Consider the following 12,434-nt stretch of genomic DNA (forward strand, 5'->3'; position numbering starts at 1 on the left):
AGAGCGAGTTTTAACGACTCAATGAGTAGGTGTAAGGTCACTACACCCTCTTCTCTCTCACTAACCACTAACAACTAACAACTAACTCACTGTCCTGGACAGATAGCCCAGATGTGTGCCCAGGACAACATGCTTGAACTTTAATTGGATATAAGCATGGAAATAAGTTGAAATGAATGAATGAATGAATGAATGAATGAATGAAATTGATTAAATATCACTTTGGAAATCAACTGACAGACATTAAAAAATGGCCAATACTAACAAACACATTTGAGATATTCCAATTTTTAGCAACTAAAAACATTATTTACCTTTCTTTGTACAGAAGAAATTTTAATCATTTTGAGTATTTTTGCAAGTACCCCCCCCCCTCCCCCCACTACAAAAATAGGAGTCTGTACATCTATGCTTTCTGTGTCAGCCACCACAATGACTTTAATTTATTACAATTAACCATTGGCAATTATTTATTGGGGTGGGGGGTGGGGAAAGGGGAGATAGCGTTATTTTAGCTCAGTCGGTTGAGTGCTCCCCTGAGGTGCTTGTGTCTCAGGACCTCTGTGGATCCATTCAGCTCATTATGTTTTTTCTTGTTCCAGTGCACCACAACCGGACAAAGGCCGTGGTATGTGCTTTCTTGTCTGGGAAAGTGTATATAAAAGATCCCTTGCTGCATTAGAAAAAATGTAGCTGGTTTCCTCTGATGACTACGAGTCAGAATTACCAAATGTTTGACATCCAATAGCTGATGATTAATTAATCAATGTGCTCTAGTGGTGCCGGGTGTCATTAAACCAAACAAACTAACTTTAACTTTATTTATTTATAGTACTGGGTCTTAACTGGTTACTGATACAATACACTCAAAATATTTTGTGAAATATGACTTAATGAGTGCAAATGATTGTGAGAGGAAGCTGAAGTTGAGAAACAGTATCACAATAGGACATCTGATTATGAAAATCAGTTCTTTGGTACATCACCTCATGAACCCATGTAGCAAGTTACCACCATTAACACTTGCAACTTGGAAAGGGTTTTGCCACAAAATGCAGTCTATGGATTTAAAAGTTTACAAAATGGCACAGCACATCACAACACAATAGTGAACAAAACATTCCTTCTCCACACCACATTACCAGCGTGGACTTCCAAGAATTGTATACACTGAGGATTCGTGACAAGTGTTCTTTAATACGTAAAATATCAACTGAGTCTACGTTAATCGTATTTGTTGAGGCTCTGCCGAGACAAATGCGATTAACTAGACGAGGTTCATGTTTTACATATTGAAAAACACAAGTAGCGAATTCTATTTATCCTATAACACTTCTAAATAACATTTTAATTTGATATTTACTAAATCACAGTAGTAAAGTCACCTCATGACGATTAGCACAAATTAGTTTCAAATTAGTTTCACGTCACGTATTTTAACTACATCTTATGAAAACCGCACGCTCAGGTATACAGGTCTTGTTGGCTTGTAAACAAATGACCCATCCACAGTAACACATTATTACCTAGTGACCTTGCAAATTAGCATATACGTTTAAATTTGCATACCATTATTAACCGAGTTAATACACTACATTATCACATGGGTTTATAACATGGATATCATGGGCAAGTTATAGGATAAATAGAGAATACTAAACGAGTTCCCCGTGTGAGACTGTGCATTTTCAATCGTACATCACAAGTGAAAGGTGTACAGTACACATTGTTGGAATAAATAAATTGTTAGTCGTATGCACTGGCAACTAGAAAACCTCTACAATGACTGACACTATTAAAACCGGTCAATCCTGTATTTATATGGTTTAGACATTACAATGCTTATCAAGTCCACATCAATATGGTTTAGACAGTATACAGTACTATTTGTCAAGTCTTGTATTGATATAGTTTAGACATTACAATACTTATCAATTCCACATCAATATGGTTTAGACAGTATACAGTACTATTTGTCAGTCTTGTATTGATATAGTTTAGACATTACAATACTTATCAATTCCACATCAATATGGTTTAGACAGTATACAGTACTATTTGTCAGTCTTGTATTGATATAGTTTAGACATTACAATACTTATCAATTCCACATCAATATGGTTTAGACAGTATACAGTACTATTTGTCAAGTCTTGTATTGATATAGTTTAGACATTACAATACTTATCAATTCCACATCAATATGGTTTAGACAGTATACAGTACTATTTGTCAGTCTTGTATTGATATAGTTTAGACATTACACCGCTGGTTAATTCCACTTATCAGTATGGTTTAGACAGTCTACTATTTGTCAATTATCAGTATGGTTTAGACAGTCTACTATTTGTCAATTATCAGTATGGTTTACACAGTCTACTATTTGTCAATTATCAGTATGGTTTACAGTCTACTATTTGTCAATTATCAGTATGGTTTAGACAGTATACTATTTGTCAATTATCAGTATGGTTTAGACTATACTATTTATCAATTATCAGTATGGTTTAGACAGTATACTATTTGTCAATTATCAGTATGGTTTAGACAGTCTACTATTTGTCAATTATCAGTATAATTTAGACAGTATACTATGTCAATTATCAGTATGGTTTAGACAGTATACTATTTGTCAATTATCAGTATGGTTTACACAGTATACTATGTCAATTATCAGTATGGTTTACACAGTATACTATTTGTCAATTATCAGTATGGTTTAGACAGTATACTATTTATCAATTATCAGTATGGTTTACACAGTATACTATTTATCAATTATCAGTATGATTTAGACAGTATACTATGTCAATTATCAGTATGGTTTAGACAGTATACTATTTGTCAATTATCAGTATGGTTTAGACAGTATACTATTTGTCAATCATCATATGGTTTACACAGTATACTATTTGTCAATTCTGTATCAGTATGTATTCAAAATTACAATGCTTATCAATTCCATATCAATATGATTTAGACAGTATACTATTTATCAAATCCACATCACGATGGTTTAGACAGTATACTATTTATCAAATCCACATCACGATGGTTTAGACAGTATACTATTTATCAAATCCACATCACGATGGTTTAGACAGTATACTATTTGTCAATTATCAGTATGGTTTAGACAGTATACTATTTGTCAATCATCATATGGTTTACACAGTATACTATTTGTCAATTCTGTATCAGTATGTATTCAAAATTACAATGCTTATCAATTCCATATCAATATGATTTAGACAGTATACTATTTATCAAATCCACATCACGATGGTTTAGACAGTATACTATTTATCAATCCTGTATTTATATAGGTTAGACATTATACCACTTGATAATTCCACATCAATATTGTTTAAACAATACACTCTTTGTCAATTCCACATCAGTATGATTTAGACACTATACTAATTGTCAATTTCACGTTAGTGTGGTTTGGACAGTACACTGCTACTTATCAATTCCATATAAATATGATTTAGACAGTATACTATAAATGTCAATTCCATATCGATAGGTGTTAGACAGTATGCTATTTGTCAATTCCACATCAATATGATTTAGACAGTATACTATAAATGTCAATTCCATATCAATATGTTTTAGACAGTATGCTATTTGTCAATTCCATATCAGTATGATTTAGACAGTATGCTATAAATGTCAATTCCATATCAGTATGATATAGACAGTATACTATAAATGCCAATTGCATATCAGTATAATATAGACAGTATACTATAAATGTCAATTCCGTATCAATATGATTTAGACAGTATGCTATAAATGTCAATTGCATATCAATATGTGTTAGACAGTATGCTATTTGTCAATTATATATCAGTATGATTTAGACAGTATGCTATTTATCAATTCTACGTAAATATAGTTTGGACAGTTCACTGCAACATTAAATAAAACAGTCACACTGTAAATTAAAACAAAAAATCGGTCGCCCACTTTGAAGCCAAACTTACAGCGTTCACTCATGCAAACTGCTCCATCACATAAATATATTTTTCCATCAATATTGCCATCCATACATTGGATACTTTGATCCCAGGGGATACAACATACAATTTAAATGATATAAAGCCGGCTTCAGTAATCTGGCCAGACTAAAAACAGAATCCAGAATTAACTAGTCTCAGTGGTAATGGGGCACAACTATATAATTTTTTTTACCCTACATAATTTCTTAGAAGGATGTGAAGCCCATTTAAAAAGCCGAAACCTTTATATCAAACATGTACTTTAATAAAAGTAACTTTTAAAGCATTGCAGACCAAATCAACTCTGATTATGAAAATTATGTTATGCAAAAAATACCCAGCAGTATGAAATAAAGGCTTAAAAAAAATCACGAGCCTGTGTTAAAGGTTAACTTTAGATAATAAAATTATATTTTATTTTATTTTTTATTATTCATACTTAACTAGTGCTAGCACAACAACAATGTGATATGACCTCAAGGTTATAACTCAGGGTTGTATAGCATTGTTGTTGCGCTAGCACAGTAAATTGAATAAGACTATTATTAGCTGCATAGTTATAACTATTCAAGAGAGTTATCTCTTGGTCCCTTTTCATCTTAGCAAAAAAAAACAGGAAGCAATTTTAATGCAGGATTTGACTTCTTTAAAAAAAAAAAAAAACTGAACTAGGCTTTCTTTGAAATAAAAACATACAGGCACTTGACACAGATAGTAGGCCTATACATGAATAAAATTTCAAATGTGTTGTATATAGGTAAACTTGATATATTTCCACAATATTTTGCTTATACTCTCTTCATACATGACAAATTTATTGCCACTTAACGTGTATTTACATATACCAAAAATTTCTATCCCTATTATATAAAAGATATCTTATTTTATATTTAATGTATACAACTAGGTGAAAAAGAACAGAAATCTTTAATGGCAGAAGTGGTTGAAGACACATTGTAAATAGGCTTGTGAATTTGGCACCAAAATAAATGACCGATTCTTTTCAAATCATCAATGCAGTTAATTAACACATTTAACTCATCAATAAGTTTCATCAACTAATGCCTGGTTTCCCTAATATCTGTAATGGATGCAGACACTCCGCACACAGTTTCAAAGTTGAACAGGTTTCAACGTCTCTGATCCCTTGCCGAACTGAAGCAGACACGTTCACATAACAACGGTCTTTAGTCTGCGTCTATCCCGAGTCAATATGCGTCTATCCCGAGTCACGCAGTCGACAATGTTTTTAAAACATTTTATAGCAGCTGTCTTCTCTATTTCTATAAGAACTTGCTGTGACCTTGACCTTGCAGACGAGGGATAATCTGGGGTAGGTCAGTACCCGTTTCACATGTGTGGTTTTGTGGTGGCTCTCCTGTGTACATAGCACCAACCAATATATACATGTAGTTATCCGACATCAGTCTGAAAAAAAAAGAAAATAGAATAGAATAGAATAGATGTTTAACGACATCCCAGAATGAAAAATACATCGGCTACTGGGTGTCAAACTATAGTAAATGCAAATAAATAAAGTGATGATCAACATCAATATAAAAAATTCAACAGTTAAATAAAAACAGTGTAAAAAAAACTGTGCAAAAAATACAAATATCACAGATAGATAAAATTTAGAATAAAAGTCAGTATCTCGAAGAAATTGTAATATAAGTTCTGGATGGAGTCGAAATGATTCCATCACACCTCGTTGTCCAAACATATCTTTTGTAGTTTCTTTGAGATGAGTATACTCCACCAAAATGTGGAGGATCGTTTTTCAAGATAAATGAATGGATGAAAAAAGAAAGAAAACACAAAGGTGAAATCAGGTGAGGTAAGGTTATTAACACTGGTCACATGTGGGATACCGACTGCTAACTGACAATAACAAAGTAGCTATATGGTGCTAAAGCATTTGTTTTGTTTAACGACATCACTAGAGCACACTGATTTATTAATCATCGGGTACTGGATCTCGAACATTTGGTAATTCTGACATAATTTTAGAGTGAAAACCAGCTACATTTTTCCATTAGTAGCAAGGGATCTTTTATATGCACCATCCCACGACCTTTGATGTACCAGTTGTGGCGCACTGGCTGGAAAAAGAAACAGCCCAATAGGGCCCACCGACGGGGATCGACCATATGATACCACTGATAATCATAAACTAAACAATGTGCTGGGGTGTTGTAAATTGTAATGTTCTACCCTATGAACAAACGTGTCAGTATTGTCAACCTATCTAGTCATACTTCTTAACAATAGCATGGTTCTCTCCTCCCTCCTGCCCCCACCCCACCCCCCACCCTCCAACCACCCCTAACTCAACAAGTATTCTCTTTAGAGTCGGAATGTGAATAGACACCTTCGATATCGTGTTGTGTGTATTACTGTCAACCTATCTTATCCCCACAGCCTGGCGACTATAATCAATGACATCTCGAGTGATGGTTTACGAGTCCGATACGATACGCTACAAAACAATTCTGTGCAGGCCCGCCAGCTGTGACATTGAACATTAGCATGGCATTGTTGTGTCTCTGTAAACTAACACAACCACCAGTTAGTCCCAGAAGAGTTTTCTTGTCAACTGAAATCTGTTTTCCCTTCACAGATCACCGTTCGAATAATAAATAAATGATGACATGTGTGTATATACATAAATTTGTAATATATCTGGTTAAAAAAAAAAGAAAAAAAGAAAAAAAAAAGGAATTAAAATACTCTCAAATGTCTGTGTGTTAAATTACAATTAATTTACTGTCTGGCAGTTACATGTACACAACAGTATATTAATATAATTTTTATAATTAGAATTGCCTCAAATAATAATTTTAAGAGTACACATGACTGATTTATTTCAGATGTGTTTTTTATTTAAGGGAGGAAGGAAGGAAGAAAGGAATAGTTTTATTTAACAACACACTCAACACATTTTATTTACGGTTATATGGCGTCAGAGATGTGATTAAGGACCACACACATATAGCGAGAGGAAACCCACTGTCACTTCATGGGCTACTCTTTTCGATTAGTAGCAAGGGATCTTTTATATGCACCATCCCACAGACAGGGTAGTACACACCACGGCCTTTGATATACCAGTCGTGGTGCACTGGCTGGAACGAGAAATAGCCCAACGAGTCCACCGACAGGGATCGATTCCAGACCTACCGCGCATCAAGCGGGCGCTTTACCACTGGGCTATGTCCAGCCCCTTTAAGGGAGGACCTTTTGATGTTTATTCACAATACTAGTACATGTGTACCTGTCTGAACAAAGACATCTGAATTGGGTTTCTTAGCAACTAAAATACGTGTACTTGCATATTAATAAAGGTGTAACACATTGTATTTTTCACAAATATTTATGTGACATAGGTTCCTGTAAATTTTATCATTTAAAATGTTTTTTATTTAACTACATTTACAGTTTTACAGTTTTACATATATTAAGCATACAGGGTGGGACGTAGCCCTGTGGTAAAGTGCTCGGTATAGGATCGATCCCCGTCGGTGGCCCATTGGGCTATTTTTCTTGTTCCAACCAGTGCACCATGACTGGTATATCAAAGGCTGTGCAGAGTGTCTGCCAGAAAGATATTTTTGGATATGGCGCTATGGAATTTGAATATTTACAATATGTGTGCTGAATGCAACTGCAGTTGACAGGGAGTATGGGGACCTCCTCCAGAAAGAAAATGAGTTAGGTTTAGGGTTAGGGTTAAGAAAATCACACAGTAATGATAAAGAGTAATTAATTTTGTCAAAAGGTTAAAATTTGGGTATGGCGCCATACCCGTTTTACCCTCTGACAGAAACCCTGCTGTGGTATGTGCTACACTGTCTGTTTTATAATGGTACATATAAAAGATCCCTTGCTCCCCATTGAAAAATGTAGTAGGTTTCCTCTCTAAGACTATAATATGTCAAAATTACCAAATGTTTGACATCCAATAGCCGATGATTAAGGTAATTATTAATGTGCTCTAGTGGTGTCGTTAAACATCATAAAACTGCATCTAGTATACATCTTATTTATCTGGCCAACATTAACCCACAACCATGTCAAAACAATATGAATAAATCACTACGTTTCACTGCACCCTGGAGAACAATGGCCACGTTCAGAACACCATTACACCGCAGTTATTTTCAGCTTCCATGACACAGCACGACGGACCTGCACTGCCGCTGCGACGCTGAGACAACGGAAGTGGTCGCGCGTGCAGCGTCCCAGTCTCTCATTACGCCATTCCGTGTATGGGCGGCTGGAGAAATTATTATTCCATGACAGTTAATCTACAATGGTGTCCCCGCGGGACCGGGCCTGGGCTGAGGCTGCGGCTCTTGGGTCTCGTGATATATATTACGGCTCGACAGCTGCTCAGTGAAATGGTCTTTACTGGTGTGTCTTGTCCTCCACCGAGACTACAGGCCTGTCAGTCATACAAGAAAAATTGCTCTGTACTTTTTATCAAATTGGTTTTCTTGGTGGCGAGTGAACGGGAGTGGAAAGTGGAATGTTGGTATGAGTACATCTTAAACTACAGCTGTTTGGTGTCTAAGATAGGGCGACTCGTGAAAAAATGGGGCTCAGTTCTATGTTCCCTCAGGGTTAGGGTTAGGGTTAGGGTTCCTCAGCTCTGTTTCCTCAGAGTTAGGGTTAGGATTCCTCAGCTCTCTGTTCCCTCAGAGTTAGGGGTTAGGGTTCCTCAGCTCTCTGTTCCCTCAGGGTTAGGGTTCCTCAGCTCTATGTTCCCTCAGAGTTAGGGGTTAGGGTTCCTCAGCTCTCTGTTCCCTCAGAGTTAGGGTTCCTCAGCTCTATGTTCCCTCAGGGTTAGGGTTCCTCAACTCTATGTTCCCTCAGGGTTAGGCTTCCTCAGCTCTATGTTCCCTCAGGGTTAGGCTTCCTCAGCTCTATGTTCCCTCAGGGTTAGGCTTCCTCAGCTCTCTGTTCCCTCAGGGTTAGGGTTCCTCAGCTCTCTGTTCCCTCAGGGTTAGGGTTCCTCAGCTCTATGTTCCCTCAGGGTTAGGGTTAGGGTTCCTCAGTTCTATGTTCCCTCAGAGTTAGGGTTAGGGTTCCTCAGCTCTATGTTCCCTCGGGGTTAGGGTTCCTCAGCTCTATGTTCCTTAGGGTTACAGTTCCTCAGCTCTATGTTCCCTCAGGGTTAGGGTTAGGGTTCCTCAGCTCTATGTTCCCTCAGGGTTAGGGTTAGGCTTCCTCAGCTCTATGTTCCCTCAGGGTTAGGGTTAGGGTTCCTCAGCTCTCTGTTCCCTCAGGGTTAGGGGTTAGGGTTCCTCAGCTCTCTGTTCCCTCAGGGTTAGGAATCCTCAGCTGTATGTTCCCTCAGGTTAGGGTTAGGGTTAGGGTTAGGGTTCCTCAGCTCTATGTTCCCCAGGGTTAGGGTTAGGGTTCCTCAGCTCTATGTTCCCCAGGGTTAGGGTTAGGGTTAGGGTTCCTCAGCTCTATGTTCCCTCGGGGTTAGGGTTCCTCAGCTCTATGTTCCTTAGGGTTAGGGAAAGAAAGAAAGAAAGAAATGTTTTATTTAACGACGCACTCAACACATTTTATTTACGGTTACGGTATATGGCGTCAGACATATGGTTAAGGACCACACAGATTTTGAGAGGAAACCCGCTGTCGCCACTACATGGGCTACTCTTCCGATTAGAAGCAAGGGATCTTTTATTTGCGCTTCCCACAGGCAGGATAGCACAAACCATGGCCTTTGTTGAACCAGTTATGGATCACTGGTCGGTGCAAGTGGTTTACACCTACCCATTGAGCCTTGCGGAGCACTCACTCAGGGTTTGAAGTCGGTATCTGGATTAAAAATCCCATGCCTCGACTGGGATCCGAACCCAGTACCTACCAGCCTGTAGACCGATGGCCTGCCAGGGTTAGGGTTAGGCTTCCTCAGCTCTATGTTCCCTCAGGGCCAGGGTTAGGGTTCCTCAGCTCTATGTTCCCTCAGGGTTAGGGTTTCTCAGCTCTATGTTCCCTCAGGGTTAGGGTTCCTCAGCTCTATGTTCCCTCAGGGTTAGGGTTAGGGTTCCTCAGCTCTGTTCCCTGAAGGTTAGGGTTAGAGTTCCTCAGCTCTATGTTCCCTCAGGGTTAGGGTTTCTCAGCTCTATGTTCCCTCAGGGTTAGGGTTAGGGTTCCTCAGCTCTATGTTCCCTCAGGGTTAGGGTTCCTCAGCTCTATGTTCCCTCAGGGTTAGGATTAGGGTTCCTCAGCTCTATGTTCCCTCAGGGTTAGGGTTAGGGTTCCTCAGCTCTATGTTCCCTCAGGGTTAGGGTTCCTCAGCTCTATGTTCCCTCAGGATTAGGATTAGGGTTCCTCAGCTCTCTGTTCCCTCAGAGTTAGGGTTCCTCAGCTCTCTGTTCCCTCAGAGTTAGGGTTCCTCAGCTCTATGTTCCCTCAGGGTTAGGATTCCTCAGCTCTATGTTCCCTCAGGGTTAGGGTTCCTCAGCTCTATGTTCCCTCAGGGTTAGGGTTCCTCAGCTCTATGTTCCCTCAGGGTTAGGGTTAGGCTTCCTCAGCTCTATGTTCCCTCAGGGTTAGGGTTAGGCTTCCTCAGCTCTATGTTCCCTCAGGGTTAGGGTTTCTCAGCTCTATGTTCCCTCAGGGTTAGGGTTAGGGTTCCTCAGCTCTATGTTCCCTCAGGGTTAGGGTTCCTCGGCTCTATGTTCCCTCAGGGTTAGGATTAGGGTTCCTCAGCTCTATGTTCCCTGAAGGTTAGGGTTAGAGTTCCTCAGCTCTATGTTCCCTCAGGATTAAGGTTCCTCAGCTCTATGTTCCCTCAGGGTTAGGGTTAGGGTTCCTCGGCTCTATGTTCCCTCAAGGTTAGGGTTTCAGTTCCTTAACTCTATGTTCCCTCAGCCTTAGGGTTAGGGTCAGTTGAGGGAACATGGAGCTGAGGGAACATAGACATGATCCCAAAAAATGTAGTGGGTTGCCTTTAAGACTATGGGCCAAATTTACGCAGCCTGTTTATGACTTACACATGTGTAACTACACACATTTACAATGCTTAAACACCTGCATTTAAGAAAAATAGGCTTCGTATATTCGGCTCCTTACATGTATGTAAGAATTTCCAAAAGTCGGACATTCAGTCGCTATTGATTAATAAATCAGTGTGCTCTAGTCATATTGATAAACAAAACAAACCTTAAACTTTAATTGTCACTCAAGACACCTAGTCATATTATAATTTATTAATATTTATATGTTTAGGGGTTCCATTCCTCCCCTGCCCTTCCAATTTTCCCCCTCTCCTGGCTTGTTCAAAAACAAAAGTCTGATTTAAGTGACAGGTTGGTGATTGCAGTTAAAACATATTGAAAAAAACTAAACTATTTTGTCTTATAAGTAAATACTGCAAATAAAATATATATTTGTCTTAAAAGCTATTATATTAAAATTCCAACGTTTAGTTTAAAACTTTAAACTTGTTCATGGCACACAAATAACAAGGTGCCATGGGGCTAAAAACAGTACATATTGTACCACATGTACATACCGGTACATGGAAATGTACCATGTAACTGAAAAACTGTCAAATGTTTACATACACAATACCATATTTCCTCCCAAATTTACCCCATACATTTATCTACAGCACGTCAGTGCTAAAATACTTCTAAAACTACAACTGCAGGCAAATATAAAAAAAATTGTGAATTCAAATTTTGACCACCCTGTTATTAGTACTTTTGTTATTGTAAAGTCGTCTATTAGTGTGTCGTGTGTGTGTGTGTGTGCATGTGCGTAAGTGTGTGTGTGTTTGTATGTGTATTTGTAAGTGTGCGCACGTGTTATATGTGTGTTATGTGTGTGTGCATGTGTGTGTGTGTGTGTGTGTGTCTGACTATGTGTGTGTGTGTGTGTGTATTTGTATGTGTGTGTGCGTGTTATATGTGTGTTTGTGTGTGTTAGTGTGTGTGTGTGTGTGTACATGTGCGTGTGTGTGTGTTTGTATGTGTGTGTGTATTTGTATGTGTGTGTGCATGCGTGTTATATGTGTGTTTGTGTGTGTTAGTGTGTATGTGTTAGTGTGTGTCTCTGTGTGTGTTAGTGTGTGTGTCTGTCTGACTGTGTGTGCATGCGTGCATGTGTGTGTATGTGTGTGTGTATGTGTGTGTGTGTATTTGTATGTGTGTGTGCTTGTTATGTGTGTTTGTGTGTGTATGTGTGTTAGTGTGTGTGTTAGTGTTTGTATGTGTGTGTGCATGTTATATGTGTGTGTATGTGTGTTAGTGTGTGTGTGTGTGTGTGTTAGAATGTGTGTGTGTGTGTCTGTCTGTCTGACTGTCTCTATGTGTGTGTGTGCGTGCATGTGTGTATGTGTGTACATGTGCATGCACATGCACACACACAATAATAAATAAAAACAAAGAAATTAGAAGACAAACAAAA

At 38.3% G+C, this 12,434-nt stretch overlaps 1 protein-coding gene across 1 annotated transcript in view; it reads right to left on the reverse strand.

The window, feature by feature from the left end:
* Positions 1 to 712: 712 nt before the first annotated feature.
* The window catches only part of LOC121375378 (protein ECT2-like), a 98,162-nt gene continuing 86,440 nt past the window's right edge, over positions 713 to 12,434 (reverse strand). Inside the window, exon 24 of the mRNA XM_041502804.1 lies at positions 713 to 5,432. The gene's annotated coding sequence lies outside the window, so the exon portion shown is untranslated. The remainder of the gene's footprint in view (positions 5,433 to 12,434) is intronic.

This window comes from Gigantopelta aegis, chromosome 1 (assembly GCF_016097555.1).
Source record: "Gigantopelta aegis isolate Gae_Host chromosome 1, Gae_host_genome, whole genome shotgun sequence".
Lineage (NCBI taxonomy): Eukaryota > Metazoa > Mollusca > Gastropoda > Neomphalida > Peltospiridae > Gigantopelta > Gigantopelta aegis.